This window comes from Parasteatoda tepidariorum, chromosome 7 (genome assembly GCF_043381705.1).
Source record: "Parasteatoda tepidariorum isolate YZ-2023 chromosome 7, CAS_Ptep_4.0, whole genome shotgun sequence".
NCBI classification, from domain to species: domain Eukaryota; kingdom Metazoa; phylum Arthropoda; class Arachnida; order Araneae; family Theridiidae; genus Parasteatoda; species Parasteatoda tepidariorum.
Window position 1 is genome coordinate 91056285 of NC_092210.1, and position 23609 is coordinate 91079893.

General features: G+C 34.5%; 1 long non-coding RNA gene and 1 pseudogene across 2 annotated transcripts; one reads left to right on the forward strand and one right to left on the reverse strand.

Annotated features, from left to right (window-relative positions):
• Positions 1-1883: 1883 nt before the first annotated feature.
• Positions 1884-3237, forward strand: LOC139426122 (uncharacterized; annotated as a pseudogene).
• Positions 3238-8225: 4988 nt separating this feature from the next.
• Positions 8226-12530, reverse strand: LOC107444112 (uncharacterized). 2 transcript variants are annotated; one of them, XR_011637366.1, is made up of 3 exons: positions 12458-12530; positions 11041-11245; positions 8226-8269 (listed from the first exon to the last, which is right to left on the reverse strand). It is a non-coding gene; the product is annotated as an uncharacterized lncRNA (long non-coding RNA). The 2 variants fall into 2 exon arrangements; XR_011637365.1 differs by lacking the exon at positions 8226-8269 and adding an exon at positions 9443-9649.
• Positions 12531-23609: the final 11079 nt, after the last annotated feature.

Consider the following 23609-nt stretch of genomic DNA (forward strand, 5'->3'; position numbering starts at 1 on the left):
TTATATCTGAATATTTTCTTTGGAATTCGTCACACTTTTGTAATAAAGTTGCTTCATCAACATGTAATAAAAATGTTGGTGTTAGAAAATCGAATATATGACAGACTGCACTCATACCAATAAAACGTGTATCTAATTGAGATATTACTGTGTCTAGTACATTATTGAAAATCTCAATTTTAAATATTTTTTCTCTGTTTGGAAATCGGTGATCAGCAGCTAATTCATCAAAATGTTTTTTAACTTTTCTTTGCCTTTTTTCTTGAAAATGTGTATCAATACCATATTTTCTTGCAGTTTCACTGGCTTTGCACTTGAATAATTCGATATCATTTCTATAAACTTGCAACTTTGCTTTGGTCTCTGCTAAAACTTTACTCGCCTCGCCTACGCAGGCTGATCCAAGTGGTCCGCAAACTGACCGCAGCCAGTGATGCATGAAATCAGGGGTACTTCGATACCCGGAAATTCCGGGGATCGTCGTTCAAAAGGAAGTAGGGATAATAATGAATTATTTATTTTGATCTGGGTAATTTTGTTTGCTTTGAAAGCTTACAGGGCTTCAAGTGCTGCGCACATTGCGCATTTTGCGCCAAACCGGTATATTTGCGCATTACTGCGCAGAAACTGCATTTTATGCTAAATTTGCGCCGAATCTGCGCCAAAAAATTTTCGGCGACCGGAAACATTTTCGGAAACATTGCCAAATTTCAATAGCATAAGAATTTTTTTTTCTTCTCTTGTTGATTTCATCGTTATTGAAGTGCCATCGTCTTCGTCAATGGCAAGCTAATGGCCTTCTTGCGCTATTCTATTTATAGATTAGTACCATGATCTTTGAATTAGCTAGGGGACCAGCCACTAAGTACATATTTTCATGTTGATCCTCAGAACAGTCAAGAATCACAAAGCTTCATAACTTCAAACTTTCCATCTCCCTTTTATTCATTTCATTTGATAAAGATAAGAATTAATTGAGTTTCATAGCGTAAATTTTTTATTTGAGGGACCATCCACTAACTGCTTATTGTTTTTAAACAATTATTTTACTTTATTACTTTGTTTTACTAATTTTTTTTTTTACTTATTGCATTTTATTGTTGTACCTTCAAAATTTTCAGTGCTCTTATTTTGTTTTAGGAAATAACTTAATAATATTTAGAGGCAAGATTTTAAATAAGTATGAAGAGAGGGGGTTTCAATATTTTAAATGCAGCAAAAAATCTTATGTTTTTAAGATTTTTCATTCAAAAATACTTCAATTCATCTTTTAATGATTTGATTTAAAACAATTGATGTAAAAAATTTTAATTGTCACAGATTTGTTAAATATTATGAGTGTAGAGACAATATAATAATTTACTTCTGACAAATTTTTTTTAGCTTCAATACTCATTGTATTTGCATTTAAAAATTATTTAGTTTTTTTTAATCATTTTATTAATGAAATACTTTATATATAAATTTGGATGAAAGTACTAGCAATGCTCAAGAAAGTATACTGGCAATACTGGTGCAGTTTTATGACAACAATCAAAATGAAGTTGTAGTTCATTATTTTGCATCTCTAAAGATGGAATCTTGCAATTCAGAAGCTGTTTTTGAAGCAGTTGTTAATACTATTGAAGATAATAATATTCCATGGGCAAACTTAATTAGTGTATTAATGGACTCATGTAACACCATGCGTGGAAAAAAAAGGGTGTTGAAACCAGACTACGATCAAAGCACCCCACTTATTAGATATTGATGGTGACACATGTCACACAGCTAATAACTGTGCAAAAAAATTTGCCTCATGTTTTGATAGATACTTTGAAGATTTGTTTGATGTCATCTATTTTGATATGAAAAACTGCAGTAAAAGAGAAAATTTTTTCAAAATCTGTGAATCCTTTTGCCATTAAAAAACTTAAGCCCTTGAAGAGACCAGACCATAGGTGGGTGTACATTTTCTGTGATTTAGAAAGAATCAAAGATCTGTGGGATGCTCTTATTGCATTTTATTTTCACTACTTGGATAAAACTGATAAAGGGGATTATTTTTCTTATGTTGAAACTGTATACAATAAAAGAAATATTTCTGCAGCTCAGAAAAAAATTGTTGAAGGGGTGTATTCTTGCTTGCATTCCCAACAACTCACAAAGGATGCTTTAGCTCGAAAAAAAAGAAGACTAAATGGGTTATTTGTTACTCAAAACAAAACTTTATTGCATATGGCATTATATTCAGCAGTATTACCAGAGTTCAACACATATATTAAATTATTTGAAACAAAAAAACCAATGCTTCATTTAATACATTCCAGTATTTATAAATTAATGGCAAAATTTTTCTCTTTTTTTATGAAGCCAGAAAATATAGAGTGCACATCTTATAATGATTTATTAAAGGTTGATGTCACAAATCCAGAATTCCACCTACCTAGCAAAGTAATATTTACTGGTGCAGAAGCTTCCACTCTCTTGAAGAATTTATCAAAAAATCATCCAATAGCAAAAGAATTCCAAATTTCTCTGATGAAAGCTTATACTAATACAGCACAGCATATGAAACAGAAATTTCCCCTTAAAAATTCATATCTAATTAGTTTTACAGCATTAGATCCAGAGCTAAGAGGTAAAACCAGTACAATATTAGCTTTTGAAAAATTATCATCTTTTATGTCCCATATTTTTAGTGATAATGAAAAGTCAAAAGTGGAAGCTGAAATAAGGTTATACCAGAGTGATATTGATATCACCAAAGAAATGCTCTACACGTCTGATGAAAGTGGAAATCAAGTCAAGTGTACAATTGATAAATATTGGTCTAAAGGTTTTAATTTAAAAAATGATTTCACAAATGATTATAGGTATCCTACATTGGCTAAATTGGTCAAAGCCTTAGCTGCTTCCATGGCCCATTAGTGCATTCAACTTAATGGATACACTTGTCACTGACTATAGAACCTCTCTTAAGATTGATTCCCTAGATGCAGTGCAGACTATTAAATATGATTTAATGGCTTCTAAGGAAACCTCATGTGAAAAATATGGCTCAAAAAATCCAATCAATTCACAAAGATCTGAATATGAACAGAAGTTGGAAAACATATCGAGAGGACTTCAGATGAGTCACCTATAAAAGTCTCTGAAAAACCTTCTACATTAGCAGAAAAGCAAACCTCTGCATGTGCAGTTCTCGAGGAAATTTCTTCAACTGTAAATGCTTATTTCTTTAAACAAAAATTATAACTACGAATTCTGAAAGTAAAAACAAAATTTCTATAAATTTAGTAGCTTTAAAATTAACATTATTTAAAACTCCGTTTTATATGCAAACATTGAATTTTGATTTCTTTTTTAGTTTCCGGATATTTTCAACTTTCACTATTTCCATGAATTTTGTCACATTTTCCCAAAGTTTAAATTTTACACGTATAAATTAAAATCTAACTCATTTAAATATTATTATTAAATTTATAATATACTCATTAAATTTTTTAAATTTTTTTAAAATAAAATCTTAGATGACTTTGAATTTCCACCAAATGCATTTTAAAAATCATTAAATTTGCTTAAAATAATACTTTTTGAATAAAGGATAAACTGACCTGATGTCTTCAAGTAGAATATGGGAGATCTTGGGGAATCTCTGCAGCACATTTTGATCACGTGTACTTTTCCGATCTCACCCTCTCTTTCAGACTCCGCAGTCCCGGGTCGAAACGTCTGAAAATAACAACTTTCAGTTCTGCTTATGTGTTCCCAAGTTTGTTTAAAACAAAGTTGAGGTACATTTAGGTTCCTTTGCTACATCTCAAAATAAAAAGACGACTCCAGTGTCATTACACTTAAAAATTTCGAAAATTCAATAAAAATGAAATATAAGTTATTTACTACATTCCAAACATCGATTTGGAATTTTTTCTGCAGTTTTATTTTATTGTACGTGGTACATAAAAAGAAGTCACAAATTTTTTTTATGAAACAGTTTTAAAAAAATGAGCAAAAAAAAGCGGTGATTATTTATTTTAAAGGAAAAATGTCCATACTTTATTTTATCTTCAGCTTTAGTTGTCATCAGCTTTGAAAATATTATCTAACATGTAATCCTAATTTTAGCTAGAAATTGTTTTTAAAATTAATTGTTTAATTACTATAGATTTTGGGCTCCATTTTGGAGGTTCAGGCCCTAGATATGCAGGCCAAAAGTGGTAGATCGCTATAAATTTTTAATACCTGATAAATTTCGTAATTTTTATACACTGATGAAAACAACTTAAGGGAAGAATGGTTTATTTTCTCAAAAAAAGAATTAAATAAATAAAGCCAATCCCAAATAAGGCAACAGATGATAGCAAACTCTTCGCGAACGCTTCTGAGACACAGTGGCGCTGTGATCGCGTGTGTACAGAAATACCTCATTTGCTTGCCGAAAGCGTCAGGACGTTTAACATCGCAGAATCTTTGTTTACCTTTTCTCCTCGTATGACCGGTCATCATCGTCTAGACTCGTTGCGGGCCTATTGTTGTAAGGACTTCAGAGTGTGTGATGTTTACTATGTGGACACAGAGACAGTAGACAGCTGATCTGGTCCGTTATTTGAGACTTCCAGTCAAAAGGTCCGTGACATCGTCTCGCGACTTGTATAATGTAACAGAAACATCTATTTTATGGATAACAGTCTCTCAGAGACTTAAGGCAGGTGGCCTTAGTCTGCATTTCTTTAATTGTAACCACAATAAGAACGTTCTTGCAGGTGCTGAGAACACTTGTCTTGATCAAAGGATGATTGGGGGCAGGCTCTTTTTAGTGAGTCCGTGTGGACGGCAAATCGCGACTTGTTCTCATCTGGAGAGTGTTCGGGAGTCGTATAGTGTTGAAAATGACCTCTCTGTCTTTAGATGTTCTGGGCATGATGCCTGCCCAGCAATTAATAGAAGCACACTGACTGGTCACAGAACATTTGCGAGATCTTTGCACTCTATGTGAGATTTTTCGGTAGAGCACGTGGACCAAAATGCATCTTTATGGATGCACAGGGCTCAGTGACTGATAAGGACCCTGTTTAAACAGTATGAAATGTTGATACGAGAGTATAGCTGTTAGAGGCGATCGTACTTCTTAATTCTCTGACAGGGTGTCGGTCAGCTGTTGTGTTGGACAAGAGACTAATTTCCTTAATGAGTGACTAGTTTCCTAATTGAACCAAACTTTTCGTTAAAGGTAATAAAAAAGTTTATGAAAATTTTATCATGAGACTTAATAAACGTCTGATCTCTATTTTATTTTATATTTTACATACGAACCCAATTACGACTACTCACGTCATTTTGAATCCAGAAGAAACTCCTTTGTTATCGACAGCCACCGGTTGTAATCTAACTCTTGGATATCTATTAGGAAACTTCTTCTAAAATTAGCTTACTTCCATTGTGAAGGTCTATTATGAAACTGAAAATAATTTTTATTTATTCCATAGATTCACTATGTGAATTCAGAGTAGGAGAGAAATCTAGACAAATGAGGTTTTTACACTGAATTGAAAAGAAACATATTATTTTTGCGTGTTGACTCATTTTTTAGCTTTACCAACTTCTTGTCCCAACACAAGAGACAAAATAGGAGGTGCACCTATAAGTGTTTTTTGATCTCATGAAGCTCGGAATAAAACATATTACCTGTTGAACCCACATAATATTGGCAGAGATGATTTTTTCGCTGCTTCCAAACATCTCCTTATGCCTTCTTCACTTGTAGCCAAAGGTTTCTCACAAAACACAACTTTACCTATTGAAACATTATTATGATTTTAACCCTTTTGGTATTCATTTAGCTTATTCCAAAAATTTATTTTCGCTAAGACCAGTTGATTTTTATTGCGACCATTAAGAAATTTATTTTATGAAGACCATATTTTTTGGATGGGGAGGTCAATGGGATTTTCGTCTGCTGTAAAGAGCTGACCCTGGACAGGATCTTCTGTGTTCTGTGCCTGGCCATACTATTAGACGCACTCTACGTAAACAGGTGATACTTTATTGTCTTGACGCGACTGAAACCGGTTTGCACCTGTTCCTGTATCAATGGATTAAACGAGACGATATATTATATCAAGCATTATATTAGTACAGTGTCCCCCAAAGTGTGGTACGCGTACCCCCAGGAGTACGGTGAACGTGTTCTCATGCGAAATATCTTGCAACAAACGAAAATTTCAAAAAATTTTATTAAAAACAAATCTAGCCATGAAAATTTACGATAACATACTTTTCTGTTGGCTATGTTTTGCAAAGTTAACAGTTAATAATGAGTAGTATCAACAGCCAGTTGTGATTTTTAACTTTTGTGCAATTATTCAAATTGTGATTTTTAACTTTTGCGGTTAGTAGCGTCAGTTTCCAAAAACACATTCTATAATACTGATGGCTTAGAGCCTCACAATGAGGTGATTTGAATACCAGCGATACTAATTCTTCTTCCAGCTTTCATCGACCAGAGTGTTGACGTAAAAAATATTCCACGTGGTAGACGGATAATGTAGGAGAAAACATTTACCTTTAGGGGAGCTGTGGGAGGTTTCAGCTCTCCGAGTAACGCAAATGTGTTCCGTCAAAAAGTTCTCCGCTGAGAATGTTCCAATGTACTGATAAAGTTCCTTTACAGTTTTTTTAATCTTTGTGCCAATAGGTGGCAGCATGAGACTTAAAAATTTATACTAATGACAGTAAAAATAAACCTTTTTTCTAAACTTTTAATATTTTTATATAAATGTAATAATTAAGTTTTATTGTTCAATATTATAATTTTAACTAAGAATAAGTATTATGTATGCCTTTAATTTTATATATTTCACTTTTTGATTGCAAATTTAAATTATACACATGTACTGTATGGTGGCAACCCACTGTGTGAGATGATGAAAATTGATGTTTTTGAGAGATTCTGTTGATGTTCACGAGATGAGGAGGTGGTTGTAAAGCTCCTGTTAGAATGTTGATTATCCCAATGGTAGAGAGAACAGGAGTTGATGAACTCTTTTAAGAGTTGTGAAATCAGTTGCCCTATTGTAAGGCATATTTCTTGTTATGTGCTTGAAGACTATATCCAGAATGTGTGCACCATGAGTTAGCGGGCGGATAGAAAAACACACGTGGGCTGGCATTATAGTGGTAGTATTTCATCTACCAAACCTGATGGCTAAAAGAAAATGTATGTGATACAAGAAAAGGATAATGTATCAGTAATGTTAGTGTGGAGTACCCGTGGTAATCGATGATGTGCATTTTTCCTGTGGGATGCCAGTCCAATCGGACAGCTTTTTTTCATATTTATTCTAAATGTGTTATTTTTCGTATTTTTTAATTAAGTCCCTTAAGGACTTAATCCTTATTTAATTAATTGAATAAAACCTTTTATTTAATTTAATACCTTAAACTGTATTTGTTTTCCTGCTGTATGATGCGGGTGTTAATTTTTTACTTTACAGATAGACAGGTAAGGTATCCCATGTTGGAGAATTGGGGGATAATTAATTTAGGTTAGGAAGGAAATACACAACGCGATGTTTAAATTTTAAGGAATAACGATACGATAACGGTACACCAATGAGTTTCCTATTCTTCTAGGGAACTCATTATGTTTTATTTTAGTTCCTCGTATTTATAAATGAAATTTAAAAAAAAGATGTTGATTTTTTTTTGTTCGGTAAGGGTAGCGGTTAACACTAAAAAGACTGAAGCTTAGTATATACCTATAGCGCCCAAAAACAGTCAAAATGACTGCAGTGTGAAAGAATAAATAATGTCTAAAAAAAATTTGTTAAAAATTAATTTTTAATATTTTTTTATATTATTTACAGTTATATAACAAGTTATTAGTAAATATTAACAATAAAAAAAATTATATGTTGTACAAAAATCTAAGAAATTGTGTCATGATTGTTTTTCTAACTGAAATGAAAAAGCAGTCAAAATGACTTCCTTTGGCAATCTAGTGTTAAGGGAAAGGTTAGCTTGTTTAAAAATGATCTTAAATGACTTCGTAGAGTAGCTCAAAACTAAATTATTATAATTTAATTTCTTAGAGTATTTCCGTCGCGCTGGAAAACATCCCCGAAGATGCCCTGATCACTGGCAGGACCCGTTTCCTTCGGAGGCTGATCAAAGTGATCCCATACACACTTCGGTGATCTACTGGAAATCCCCATTTGTTTTTTGAAAGAGACAAACAAACTCACCTGAATGGAGAGATTTCAAGACTAATTGCAGGATGCAGTCGATGCTTAAGAAAATAAAATATATATTTTGTGAACAGCCATTCAAGGCCTTACAGACCCCAAACTTCAATAATATCAAGATACGAGTAGGAAAAAGCATGATGCTGAAGCATTACATAACTGATGGTGTCTAAGTTAAGAACCGCCGTGTGGTGCTATGGAAACAAGAATGGTGCATTCTCTCCCCAACCCCTACTTGGAAAAGTTCTTATTTTAGACAAACTATAGCAATTCTCTTTGAACAAAAGATGGAAACATTGGGGAGGAATAAAAGAACACCCTTTATAGGGCCAATAATAAAATAGTACTGTGACATTTTACCGATTTAGCTCCTATTTCTTACATGGGTCAATATTTTCGTTAGACTCATCTACACTTACAATATTAGCATAATTATCGTTTCGTATATTATTCGCAATGAGTGGAAGAACCAGGTAAGAGACATTTTAAAAAAATGAGGTTTCTCAAGGAAAGTTTATATTTATTGAAATATCTAACATTCATTTCTATTGCTGAATCGAAGAAATTCAGTGGAAGGGACTTGTCAGTCAACAATCAGTTCTAGTAAATCACTCGCTTGGTGTCGAACGTTAAGACGCTGCGGGGAGTTAACTGGGTAGAAACGGAGATTCGAATCAACAATTAAAAAAGGAAAAATATATTTCTTAAATGAGTATAATTTCACAATATGCTTTGTGACTCAATTAATTTGTTTCTCATGAGAAAACTCGCTTTAATATTATTTTGTGCAACTTTTTCAGTACATCTGAATATTCGTTTTAAGTGCGGATTGAAAAGCCAAATAAACAATACATTTATCGAAATAATACAAAGAACTAAAAGACTGTCTATAAGTTATAATTTTTATTTATTTATTATTGTTTGTTTCTCTTCCTTTACGTTATTAGATTAAGCAAAACAATGTTTTTACAAAATAAATAAGATGAACGAATTTGAACGTCATTTGACGTAATGCTATTTCATGATATTCAAATCAATTATTTTCTCCGCTGAAAAAGCCGCAAAAAAAATCAATTTCCATGGTAAGAATATATATAGTTCATATTAAAACACATCATAATATAAGAAATATGTATTACCAAAAAATTATCTTTTTTATTTCGGATTATTATTGAGAATAGCAAGATCTTTAAAATGCTTACTTAAAGTTCCGAATTGTTCATTTGGCAAATTTTTCCATAAACAAGGGGTTGTTATACTTCGTTAATTTTACACTGCTGATGATACTTTAGTAAAGAGCTCCTTTGGGCTAAACTTGACAGGTTTTTGTGATTTCCATTTTGTGGAAATTAGATTTGCTTAAAAAACATTCTTTTCGAAGGTCCCTTGGTTTCTTAAACAGGTCTTGTCTTTCAGATTCAAGGCTATAAGAAACAAATTCAGTCGATTCTCTCTCTTTTTTGTTTTAGTGAAAGGAAAATTTTAACTCTCTTACCTTTTAGGTACAATAGAAAAATAAACGACAAAAATGAGATTTTTATATAATGATAAGCGACATAATGTAACAAAATCGTTTTTCTCATAAATGAGTTTTTACATAGTTTTTCTTTATTTTAGCGATGGAAATAAAATAGTTGTTTCGAAATCTGCCTTGAAGTTCCTATGTTGTTCTTTCAATTGTAAGACAGAAAAAAAAAACATTTTGAAATTGAATGACTTTGAAAATAATTTCAAATTTTAAGGAAGGGTCAACGGTCATTTTTCTGGAAATGTGAAGAAAAAAAAAACAATCATTGTTTCATCAAATAGTTTTTGATTTATAACAGTGCTAGGTTTCGAAAATAGTGGTGTCAGTTAAATATAGAGATATAATCATTCAATATTTCCACCAGTTAAACGTTCAACTTAGTGCCGTTGACTAGGTCTTTTACTTTTTTTAAAAATCAAAATAACTTTCTGTTGTATGTCATAAATTGATAATTTTTTTCCCAACTTCTTGAAACAGTCGATTTTTTTTTACAAATAGGTTTGGCTCCGTTTTCATCACATAGTATCCGACGATACTATAACGCTATTTTTGGGAGAAGTATGTGAACAATCCTGAACAAAGTTGCTATTTGGCAATTGTCTGATAAAAATATTTACTTCGCAATCTTTATGAGCATTTTTCTAACATTAAATATTTCATAAATTGGATGATATATAGCCTCTTTTGAGTGAATAGTTTGTCCTTTTTTGAGACATTTCTCAGGGAAAACAGCAGTTTTTAAGTTTAAAATATATTTAATTAGCGAAAGGTATAATAGAAGATGATCAAGAGAAGTAAGTGACTGAAAAAGAATTCATTGTTTGCGTTTGGCGTGCATGAAGGGTTGTCTCATTTTCAAGCACGGAGATGTTTCTCCTCGCTGATAGGAACTCTGCGTCCGAGGAGGTGGATCCCAACTCCAGGTGAACGAACTATAATGCCCGTTTATTCCAAATGCTAAACTTTGAATGTAAGCCTTAATACATCTATTTCAACTTTTTAAACAAAATTATGTTCGTTGAAGAAGATTAACAGCCCCTTTTGACAGGTATTACATTTCGCTTCAACAAAAAAGTGAAAACTGAGACACCCTAGTGTGCAAAAAGTTTTCAATTCGCATAAAAAGTTCTCCAGGTTTGGCGAAATGTCTCAAAAGGGGCAAAAAATTGAAAACATGATGAAGGGATCAAAAGTTTCTGCCTAAACTATACTTTCTTCAGCCATCCCCGAGGAATCCCGCTAAAATAAACAGACATGTTTAATCAGAAAATATTTATCGAAAATTACCTTTCATCTTGAAAAACGATATCTGCTTGTGAGGGTTTTAGGAATAGAGTTTCCTTCAGTTTCAGATGATGTTTTATATATTCCATTCTCTCAACAGATTCGTCGACGCAATAGATGATCTCCGAACGAGGATTCCAGCGTAGATTCTTTAAATGGAGGGCTCCTATACGGCCCAAGCCAAACACCGCCAAGCGCCGCACCATTACTATAAAAGATTGTCAAATGGTGAACAATATTCACCAGTTTGTTTAAAATAACATTTTATACAATAAACTTTAAAAAACAGTTTGCACATTTAATTTTTTTTCCGTAGAAATATTTTTCTTTACTAAAATATCATACCCTTATTTAACGTATTGAGTTTAGAAATTTGTGTACTCCTCAAATAATAAAAAAAAAAGAAATGATCTATTTTTCGATGACAGCAGTAACCTGTAAAAGCCGTTTAATTGATAAATAATCTCATACGTTTTTATTTTTTTATAACTGCCGTTGAACAACCGACCCAATTTTGGGTTTACGATAACTAATGCTCGTGGCCTTGTCATTTTGGACCAATCCAGAAGACTCCCAGATCCCCAGAGGTTGTTACGGGAACATGGAGGACTCGACAGATGTAACGTATGTCACCATTTATTATCTTCGGCAGGCGAGGATCGAACTCTTGGACATGGGCCCCACCCACCAGGTTATCCCCAAACATTGTAATAATTTTTAAGAAGGAATAAAACTATATAGGCTTAGTATACAATTTAAACAAGATTCCATACTGAATTGTTTTCCTCTTTTTATCATTCTTAAATAAGGGAATAAAATATAATGGTAGGCTTAAGTACAAAAATAGATGGCTAATTTTCAAACTTGATATTTTAGCAAGTTAGCCTTCAGTTTGCAAGCATCATAAACGGATTATGTACAAAAATTTTATTTTAATCAAAAAAAGTTTGGTGGAGCAAAATTTAGTTCTTTAACAGGTTGTTGCGACGTCCCTGGAATCACCTCATATTTTTCTCTATTGAATTAAACCTTGAAAATGACGGTTTCACCCTCTATTTCTCGCTCCCGTGATATTGATGGGGTGGAGTGTCAGTAGCCAATAAGAATAAAACTAATTTATTTATTTTGCTCGGAAAAAATTTTATTTCACATTTTACACACCAGATGGCAATACCAGGATATTTTTAAGGTAATTGTAGATAGCTTATTTTAAACTAGATGTCAACACTAATCAAATATGTAATACAAATGCAAAAGCCAAAAAATAGGCACTTTTATGACCGTTTTCTTGAAAATTAACCGATCGTTAAGGGGTTAATAAAGGAAGTTTCAAGCAGGAAATGTTAATAAACAGTGTAAAAACATTAGAAGTATTTTTGAAAAGAAATGCCCAAAAATCATCTTTCTAAGAATAACTTACTCATTTACTTAATCCAAGGCAAACACTATACAATTCCCGAAAGACAATTGATTCGCCACTCGTTCAAGGGATGATAAATTGCTGAACAAGAGACTTTTAATATCTGATCACAAGACTGCGGGTGATCAGCGTATTCAAAAAAGGTTCCCTTCGTAAAGTCCATATGATTAGATTATTACCCGGATACACTTGTATCAATGGGTTAACATTGTCACGCTAAAAATAAATAGGTCTCTCGAACACATGTATGTACTGCAGTGCATCTAATTATTATAACTAGTCTATGTCGTCTCATTGATCGTCTAATCGTGCAATTTAACCTATTGATACGTAAACAAGTGCAAACCGGTTTCAGCTGAGTAAAAAACAATAAAGCTGTATCAACTGATAATTACGTAGTGCGGCGTGTAATAAGGAATGTGCTAAGAAATCCATCCAAAGCCGAGGCTCATTTTTTATGAAGTCAATATTATACATTTAAATGAAATGGATGGATTTACCTAAAATTGTTTTTGAAGTTCTTATGCGACTTCCAACAAGGTTGCGTTTAAACGTTTAACGCTACATTTTTATTGGCCGGGAAATCACGTGGTAGGATCCAGTTTTCCCTCATTCATTTCCATATTGTTTTGGTTCTCACTNTGTTTGGGTTCTCACTAGCATAAAAGTATTGTTTTTCTATAAATATTTTTCTAGTTTGTTTTGATACACATATAATTTAATAGGGTAGTAGTTCTTATTTTCAAACTTAGTAGATAACAATTGTAAAAAAAGAGTGAAAACAATCCCACGGACAATGCGACGGATTTAAGGTTATGTCAAGGTACGTCTCTTGTGAATATCAATTGATTGTTTCTCTTCTGAAATTACATTATGACGCATTCACATACATTATTAATACAAATACATTTTCCAAGGCGAGGCAACCACAAGCACTTCCACTGGTTCAAGAGGGAAAAATGCGCAATATTACGGTGATTACAGAGCACGGAAGCGAGCGGAGCAGGAAAAAGAATAGAACTAGTGATCCTTCTACGGCTGCTGATTCTTCTACAATTAACGTTGTTTCTCGACTTTATTTTCTTACTTCGTTAGAAAGTGCCTTTTAGGATCACCCTATACGTGATCGAAATGAGTTTCTAGCGTTTTCCCGAGTTAACTACTCAGGTATGTTGCAAATATTTATTATACTGTTTGATCACGTCGGTCGGAAGAAAAGCAAAAAATAATGATTATCTGCCAATATTTGTTGTTTTCTGTGGTGGATGAATTTACATAGAGTAAAACAGATCAGATGATGAAAATGTGAACTCATCATTGACCTTTTGGGACTGATGGTACATTTTTTACACATAAAATTTCAAATTATGTTTTGTTCTCGTATTTATTAGTAAAATAAAAGAAAAAAATAGGTTGATTTTTTGCATTTTTTTTTAAACAAATTGGTAAGGGTTCAAGTAAGGTCCGTGAACACTCAATCATTAGATTTATTCAAAGCATTTTCTTTTGCGCATTGTACAGTGCTAACACGGGTTATCTATTTATGTGAATACTTTTAAAATGAATCCTATCAGATAAAAACGCCGCTGAAGTGAGATAACGTTGCAACAAAAATCGTTTTTTTTTTTTAAATCTAAAATGACTTGTTTATTTAAAAAAAAATAACATCGTCGAGAATGGATCTACAAAAGGAACTTTTGAGTTTAGTTCAGCGTCTGATGTTCTTTTGGAGTGCTACATGGAACATACCTCCCAAGTAAATATTTCATCACTCACTTTTTACGCCTCAACACTATTCCATTAGTAAATTGATCACTTATGAGAAGCATTGTAGGGCTCGACTATGAAAAGGTACCCAACCATAGAATCGTTCTATACTAGGGAATTGTATTATAGTAGTGGTAGACTCTTCCACCAGAATTACATCTGTGCTAGAATTCGATGAACGGATACCATTGTGAGAAGCCGGGAGAGCTGTATTAAGATCACCGTACTTTTGAGTGCTGATCGTGAGAGCTGTATTAAATTCACGGCCGTGGTCGCCCCTGTGTTGCCATCAGCAGTCGAGTGAATATGTTGAACTTTGTGTGTGATCGAGACTGAGTAGCAACAGTGCGGGGAGGTGGATAATGTCACAAGTCAACTGTTCAATGTGAACCATCTGTCGAAGAGTAGGCGTGTTCAGATCGAAGTGGGAGTTCCTGTCAAGGGAGGCGTGTTCACATCACGTCCGAAGGTCACCCATGTGTTGTTGTTGTTGCTGGCCCACACGGTTAGCGGAGCTAAACCAAGTTCATGACTCCAGAGACTCTGAGCAAGTCTGTAACAAAAAGTGGATCTGAAAAGAGGTCCACTTTAGAGATATTTAGTCATTGAAGTATATGTTCCGGAGTAGCTTGTTGGTCGTTACACTTAGTGCAAACAGGGAAAACTCTTGAACCATTACTGAACAACATAGTTCTTAGGTGACCACTTCGAAATCTTGATATAACCGTCTGATCCCGCCTACTGCACTGAAGGGTCAGGCTGCCACCTGGGCGGTTGCACTGATACCAATGATGAACAGGAGGGGCCACAGGATCACGAAGCCTGTTAAAACGGGAGTGGAGCTCCGAGAAAGTCAGAGATGCCGAAGAATGCAGGGGCAGATCAGTTCCGCTCTTAGCCAAGGAGTCTGCAATCTCATTACCCTCAACATCGACATGAGATGGGATCCATTGCAAGTGTATATTATGGGAGAAAGAAAGGGTCTTCAGCTTGTTTAAAATTGAAACTCCATCACTGTCACCCACCCCATGCCAATCCGAAAGGTGCTGGATTGCACTCCTACTATCGCTCAAAATCCAGATGTCATTTGATTCAGGAAAAGTAAGCACAGCGCGCAATCCAGCATCTATAGCGATCAGTTCGCTGCGAAAGACAGGGCAGTGATCAGGATTTCTCAACTTGATATGGTAAGAGTTGTGATTGGATCTGACGAAGACACCACTGCCAGAACAAGAATCGGCATTCCTACTGCCATCTGTATAAATAAGAGTTGCCTCGCTCGGAATGCTGTTGTTTAATTCAAGAGCAATTTGTCTCAGATACTCAGGAACGTCAGAAGATTTGCTGACATGTACAGGAAGAAATGGGTGGAATTACACTCTCTGGAGTCCCTCGCTTGGATCAACACAAGAGTTCAGATAGTGCGGCTCAACATTTTCAGAAGTCAAATTATCACCGATCACTAGACTGAAAGGGGTGTTTCTCTTGAGCCTTTGGTTATTTCTCCAACTTTGAAGGAAAGCTGACGTTCGATTACCAGTATCAAAACTGAGTAGTTTGTTATAATATTTGACAAGCATTGATTTTCTTCGAAAACTGAGCGGTTGTAAGTCAGCCTCACAGAGGACAATATCGCTGGGGCAGCTGTTACGTAAACCCGTAATGATCCGCGCAGCACTAAGCTGAACCCGTTCAAGCCTCTCAAGTTGGGTTTCAGAAGCACAACAATAAACTGGATAACCATATTCCAGGATTGGTCTAATAAGAGCCAAATATGTACTGCGAAGAGTTTTCGAATCGGCTCCTCAGTCGTGCCCTGAGATGAATGTGGTGAGGGTAGCTATCGACAATGTCAACCTTCATCTATGAAAAGGTTCCCCACCCTACAATCGTTCTAACATGTCTTATATTGCAGAAAACTGGAATTGTATTTTTGTAGTGGTACAGTGTTATTGTGCTCTTTCAGTTTTGACGCCATTGCAACAAGAGTGGCAACAATTAGAAAATTGGAGGTTTTATATCCGAATGGATCTTCTGAACATTTTATTGTTATTTCGAACATGTACAGGGTGCTTAAAAAGTCTCCTTCTGCCAACACTTTGCCTCCATTCGATGTATGGAAGGAATTAACTAGACAAGGTAAAGTCAGATTATTAAAAAAATTCCTGAAATATCTCCTCTTGTAAATCATGTCGACTCACTGGAGATTGATTTATAAGAACAAAACAAAACCCTGTGTCTACCACAACAAAAATACAATTCCGATTCACTAGTATATAAGACATGTTAACTCTACTCTAGGAAGGATTCATAGATGAAGGTCAATAACTACTATCTCTCACATGGATAACCTTCGGACATGATGTGAACTTCAATGTAATGTCCACTTTGAACAGTTGACTTGCTACTGCGACATCAGTCTCGAATACTCACTGCATACACTCGACCGCTAATGGTAACACGGGAGCGAACACGGCCGTGAACTTATGACAGCTGATGGCGAAAGTACGGTGATCTTAATACAAAACGGCAATGAATCCACTAGTGGTTCATCGAATTCCACCACAGATCTGGTGGGGGAGTACTGTAATTCCAATTCACTAGTATATATAAGACGTGTTAACTCGATTCTACCTTTTCATAAATGAAATCATTTTTCTTGTGTTTTCTGTAAGCATCAATCTTATGTGGGAGACATTTAAAAAATAATGAGTAATCTACGAATAAAGAGATAAAATGTGTTTCAAGATCTATCGTTATTAACAGGGTAAAGTAATCGAAGGAGCTCTCGATTTCTAAGATCTCTTAAAGATCTATAGTTAATCGAAGGAGGGTAAGTAATCGAAGGATAACTACAGGTAAAGTAATCGAAGGAGCTCTTCCCCCAATGAGTAGCCCCAGGTTCGAATCTTGCTATTGGTACATGGAAGCTACAACGCCCCAGTTGTTGCACGGGTTTGAATCCCTTTAACGTCGGGCTAACCGATAGAAGTTCCCGGGGTTTCCTTCCCCATGTAACGCGTATTAGTTTATCAAAAAAGCGAAGATTTGAGTTAGCAAATGCTGGGTTTAAACTCACAAGGTTACTGAATTAGACAGCTAAGAAGGCTGTTACATAATGACGTCTGTGTGACAGACCATACTTCTGTTCCGAACCGTTAGATGCAGATTTTACAAGCCAGAGGCCTTTTTTTAGAGATTTTTCTCTTGATGTTACAATTATAAGACAAGTTTTTATTTTACATTTGTTACTTGAGTTTTTTAAATTAAGATACGAAACACAGGTCGCTAAAGATCTTTGGATAGAAAAATCCAGTCCAAGGTGGATACTAAATCCACCCTGATAAATTCTTAGCCACCACCAAAGAGTTTCCGATTTGAAAGGGTCCATCACAATGAGTTAAGATCCTCCTCAAAGTCATCTTTCCGTTTGTTGGCACCCCTTGGTTGGTTCATCGGGGTCGTTATCTTCTCTGATTGTTCTCAACAAGTCCCTTATTTAGAACAATTTAAAGGTTTTTCGCTATGCCCGGTTGCAGTTATGAATGTCAAATGAATTGCACAAAAATAAAGTACAGTCGAATCCAGCAATAAACGATAGTTCACACTCGATCCAAAATCAGCATTCAGTCGCTTTGTTGAAAATCCCGAGTCTGCAACCAAATTTTTTTCTTGTAACGAAATTTTTAATTGGAAGTAACGTTCTAAATATTTCCCTTTTAACTAAATGATTGTCGCTCTGTAATGAATTAAATTTCTTCTCACCCTCTGGCTGAATCAATCAACGGTACGAAATCCTGCACAAAACTGAAGACATTTTTAGGGGTAAATCAGGACATGCATTCATATCTGGGTAGGATTGTTTTCATTTTAACATAAAATCCACATTAGTTTGCATGATTTTTCAAATTAGTCAGTGGTAAGACAAAGAATTATTAGTTTCGCCCTGCTTTCCTCCCCTGCTTCTCTGAAAGTACCTTCTAGTATGGGTGCTTTACGTTATGACATTAAGACGCAGTTCATTCCATCAGAATAGAAGCATCACTGACATGACTCGTAGCCAACTCATGATAGTTAGAACAAACCACTACTAAATACGGTACATATCCCTTTTCACAGTATCGGGAATAAAACTGCTTAATATGGGTGCAGTTTTAATAATCACCAAATATATCAATATAATTCTTTATACTCACATTAGTATATTTGATACTCATTGCATAACCCTTCAACATATGAGTTTTTGTTAAATCTGTAGGGGCCGCCAAACAATCCTCAAAGTTCTCCTTACAACGCCTCTGGGGGTACTGATCCAGGAGTTCCCTTGTCTTCTAGATTGGATTTAAAATGACAAGGCTACGGAGTTGAACATCGGTATTCATAAACCCGGAATTAGGTCGGCTGTTCAACGACGCTTATAAAACTAAATTAACAAAGATTAATTAAGCATCATTGTCATCAATAATAGTGTGGATATTTTATACGGTACCTCTAAACCAAAGGCTACCAACTGGTGGGCCACATCCGGAACTCGAAGCCTTTTTTGTGGAACTCAAACTAAAATATACTAGTTGCCATTTTTTGGGGGGCAATTTTCATAAAAACTCAATATGTGTTTAAAATACTTTTCTTTCGTTGAAAAAAATACCTAATTTCTTTGTTTCTGAGAAACCAACGATGCAAAAAAATTTATTTCTCAGGTAAAATCTACTTCTTATTTTAATTTGTAATTCAATACTTTTGTTTTGTACAACTTATTAGAAGTCTGACAGTAATATTTAATGTTCCTTCAAACATAAAAGAGTCGTATACAAAATTTTGAATAATTTGCGGCCCGCCATTTGACTGGTATTTTTAATTGCGGCAAGTAAGTTGGAAACCCCTGCTCTAAACAAAAAAGTACCGTTTTACCATTAATTCTGCCTTCTAGTACATAGCTTATTTCTTTTTATTTCGATATGCACATGTTACTTGAATTAAGAATCATTGCAGTCAATGATAACATGTTTCGCCTAGGCATATTAGAAACATTTTTCCATTAATTCTGCCTTCTAGTACATAGCTTATTTCTTTTATTTCTATATGCACATGTTACTTGAATTAAGAATCATTGCAGTCAATGATAACATGTTTCGCCTAGGCATATTAGAAACATTTTTCCATTAATTTTGCCTTAAAATAGATAACTATTTTGTTTTTTCATTTCACTTAACAATGATTCTTTTATAATACACATTTTATAAGAAATTCAATAAATAAAATAAACACGTGGTATTAGATAATTTTAGAAATATTAATTTAGTGACGGGAATTCTACCACGCTAATATTGTTCGTTGATCTCATTCGTTGATTTATCTGATATAGCGAATAAAAAAAAATAATAAAGTACGCACAATATACTTCTTTTTTTGATTGAATAGAGCTATAAGCAAGCAAATATCACTGATTTTATCTTTAAAATTATCATTTTTGAAAAATTGAATTGTCTAGAGTCCAATTTAAAACTATGGCTAACGCTTGATTCGAAGATTGTCCTATTGTCGACAATGACCTTCCTCCTTCTTCGAACTATGTATATATATCTTTATATAATATAAGAAGAGAGTGGAATGATGACACATAGCCAATGACTAAAGACTTCTGGTTAGTAACGCACGAAACAGCCAATCAAAATTGAGAACGCATGTATGTGAAAAAGTAATAATTTTTAATAATGCTGTCTGTAGAAGTGTTACAACTAAACTTACCAGCTAAATCTTGTTGCGATTTTTATTTTGTATTGAATGTGTGAAATATATTGAACAGAGTTTACTTTAAAATACTTATATTTTTTTATAAAAAAAATGGATCACCGTGAATATCTTAGGCGATATCAGCAACGACATATTGCTGAACATAATTTAGCAGCGCGAAATTACCAGGAAAATAATCGTAGTGCTATTGAAGTGACGTGACAACACACATCATATTCTGCATTAATTGTTTTTATAATTATTTAATAACTTTAAGTTTGTTTTAACTACAACTTTAATTCCTACTTTTTGGAATTGCTTTTTAATGTTGTTCGATTATTATATCTGTTCTTATTCGCATCTTAAATATTTGATGCCGCACTTAAACTAAACGAATTATGTATAAATTGTAATAAATGTAAATATTAATTATTTAAAGTGTTTATTCTTCAAACCATTCATTACGCTTCACTGGTGACTTTCGGACGTGATTTTGATAACTCAATTGCAACCTTCGAAAAAGCTATGCCTAATACTGGAGATACAGAGCTCGATAATCCAAGTACTTCTAAATATATTGAAGGCGTCTCAGTAAAACCTCCTCCTTTTTGGAATGAAACTCCGAAATTATGGTTTGCGCATATTGAAGCTCAATTTAAGAATAGTAATGTTTCGGCTGAAATTACAAAGTACAACATCACCGTTGCTGCCTTGGAACAGAAAATTTTGAATACGGTAAGTGATATAGTTTTATCACCTCCCGAAGAAAATCAATATACCGCATTAAAGGAAGCACTTATTGCTCGTTTGAGTGATTCCGAAAGTGTTCAACTAAAAAAGCTCTTCTCCGAACTAGACCTTGGCGATAAGCGCCCTAGTCAATTGCTACGCGAAATGCGAAATTTGGCGATGGGTAAAGTAAATGACAATGTCTTAAAACCACTTTGGTTACAACAATTGCCGCAACAAGTTCAAGCCATTTTAGCTGTCAGCACTGAAGCTCTTGATAAACTGGCTGAAATGGGCGATAAAATTTTAGAAACTTGCGGCAGGTACCAGTGCGTTGGCGAATTTTCTGCCAATAGAAATCCAGAAGCGACTAAATCAGAAAGTCTGAATTTATCAACAATATTAGACAAAATTAATGAACTTTCTAAAGAAGTTAGTGAGCTGCGAAGATCACGCAGTACCTCTAGAAATAAGAATCATTTTAATCGCCAAAGTTCCAATTATAGGAACCGATCAAAATCTAGAGAAGGTATTTGTTGGTATCATCGTCGTTTTGGTAAAAAGTCAACCAGATGCACTAAACCCTGTTCATTTGTTGCTGATTTCGAAAAATCGGAAAACTAATTAGGCCATCGTTGGCGGCGCAAGACGATGGTAGCCAGAATTCAAGTCGCCTTTTTATTTATGATCACTCTAGTAAACGAAATTTTCTTATCGATACTGGAGCTGATGTATCTGTTTTACCCGTTTCTTCAAAACAGAAAAAAAGTCCTGATCCAAAATTTTACTTATATGCTGCTAATGCTTCGCAAGTGCACACATTTGGAACACAGCGACTTTTCCTTGATCTGGGCTTACGAAGAAAATTTTGTTGGACTTTCATTGTTGCCGATGTTTCTAAAGCAATAATAGGTGCTGATTTTCTTAAAGAATACGGTCTTTTAGTTGATATTAAAAAAAGAAAATTAATAGATCCTACTACATCTTTAAAATCCTTTGGTCGACTTGCCCATGTTCCGTCAACTAATTTGACTACTGTGTCGTCTAAAACTACTGATCCTAGAATTTACCAACTGTTGAATGAATTCAAAGATATAACTGTAGAACATTCGACAGTCAAAGAGATCAAACATGACGTCACCCATCATATTATAACAACTGGTCCACCAGTTTTTTCAAAACCTAGACGTTTGGCACCCGATAGATTAAAAATTGCACGAAAAGAATTTGAGTACATGATTGAGCAAGGAATCTGTCGGCCATCAAAGAGCGCTTGGGCCAGTCCTTTACACATGGTACCAAAGAAAAATGGAAGCTACAGACCATGCGGTGATTACCGAAATTTAAATGCTGTCACTATACCTGATCGATATACATTGCCACATATTCAAGATTTCAACAACCAATTACATGGTTGTAAAATATTTTCGACAGTGGACTTAGTCAGAGCTTATCACCAGATACCGGTCGAACCTAATGACGTTGAGAAAACAGCAATCTGTACCCCATTTGGCTCCTTTGAATTCATAAGAATGAGTTTCGGGTTACGTAATGCCGCACAAACCTTCCAAAGATTCATCCATACCGTACTTCGCGGATTAGATTTCTGCTTTGCCTACCTTGATGATGTACTTGTGGCTTCCAGAACCGAAGACGAACATCTTTCACATCTAAGACAAGTGTTTCTAAGATTTCAAGAAGCTGGTTTGGTCATCAATTTAGAAAAATGCGTCTTTTTAAAATCAAACATTAATTTTTTGGGACATCATATTTCAGAAAAAGGCCTCAAACCAACTGATGACCGGACAAAAATTATTGCTGAATATAAAAGGCCAAATAATATCAGAGAACTGCGTCGTTACCTTGGTATTATAAATTTTTATCATAGATTCTTACCGAATGCTGCTGAGAAATTGGCGACACTTAACAGTTTTCTCAAAGGAAAGCAGAAAAATGATAAATCAATAATAAATTGGATGGAAGAAACGAATCAAGCTTTCGAAAATAGTAAGAAAGAACTATGCTCTGCCACATTATTGGCGCATCCAGATCAAAAATCGAAATTTGCTTTAATGGTCGATGCATCTGATCATGCTATTGGTGGTGTGGTGCAACAAAATATTTCAGGTGTCTGGGAACCACTGAGTTTTTTCTCCAAGAAGTTGACAGACACTCAAACACGCTATAGCACCTATGACAGAGAGCTATTAGCAGCCTATTCTGCTGTAAAGCATTTCAAGTATTTCTTAGAAGGACATAATTTTACCATTTACACTGACCACCGTCCTCTAATTTACGCATTTCTGCAGAAAGGTGATAAAGCATCACCGCGACAAATGAGGCATCTAGATTTTATCAGTCAATTTACAACTGATATACAGCACATTTCTGTTGTAGATAATGAAGTAGCTGACGCACTATCAAGAGTTGAAGAAGTTGTCCTTCCGGAAACGATTGATTTTAGTGCACTAGGCAAGGAGCAAGAAATTGATGAAGAGCTCAAAAATCTCATAAAATCAAATACTAATCTAAATTTTGAAAAATTACCCGTTTTCGGAACTGATGAAGAAATATATTGTGATATTTCTACAGGAAAACCACGGCCTTATGTCACAAAGAGTTTTCGAAAAGTAATATTTTCGTCAATCCACAACTTATGTCATCCAGGTGCTTGAGCTACAGCAAATCTAGTGACAAAAAAGTTCGTATGGCCTTCAATGAAAAAAGATGTCAAAGAATTCACTAAAAACTGTCTCTCTTGTCAAAGATCCAAAATACAGAGACATGTGCATAAACCAGTTGGGGAGTATGTACCAACCTCAAAAAGATTTGACGAAATTCATCTGGACATAATTGGACCTTTGATAACTTCCGAAGGAAAAAGATATTGTGTATGTGTAACCTTAATAGACAGGTTTACTCG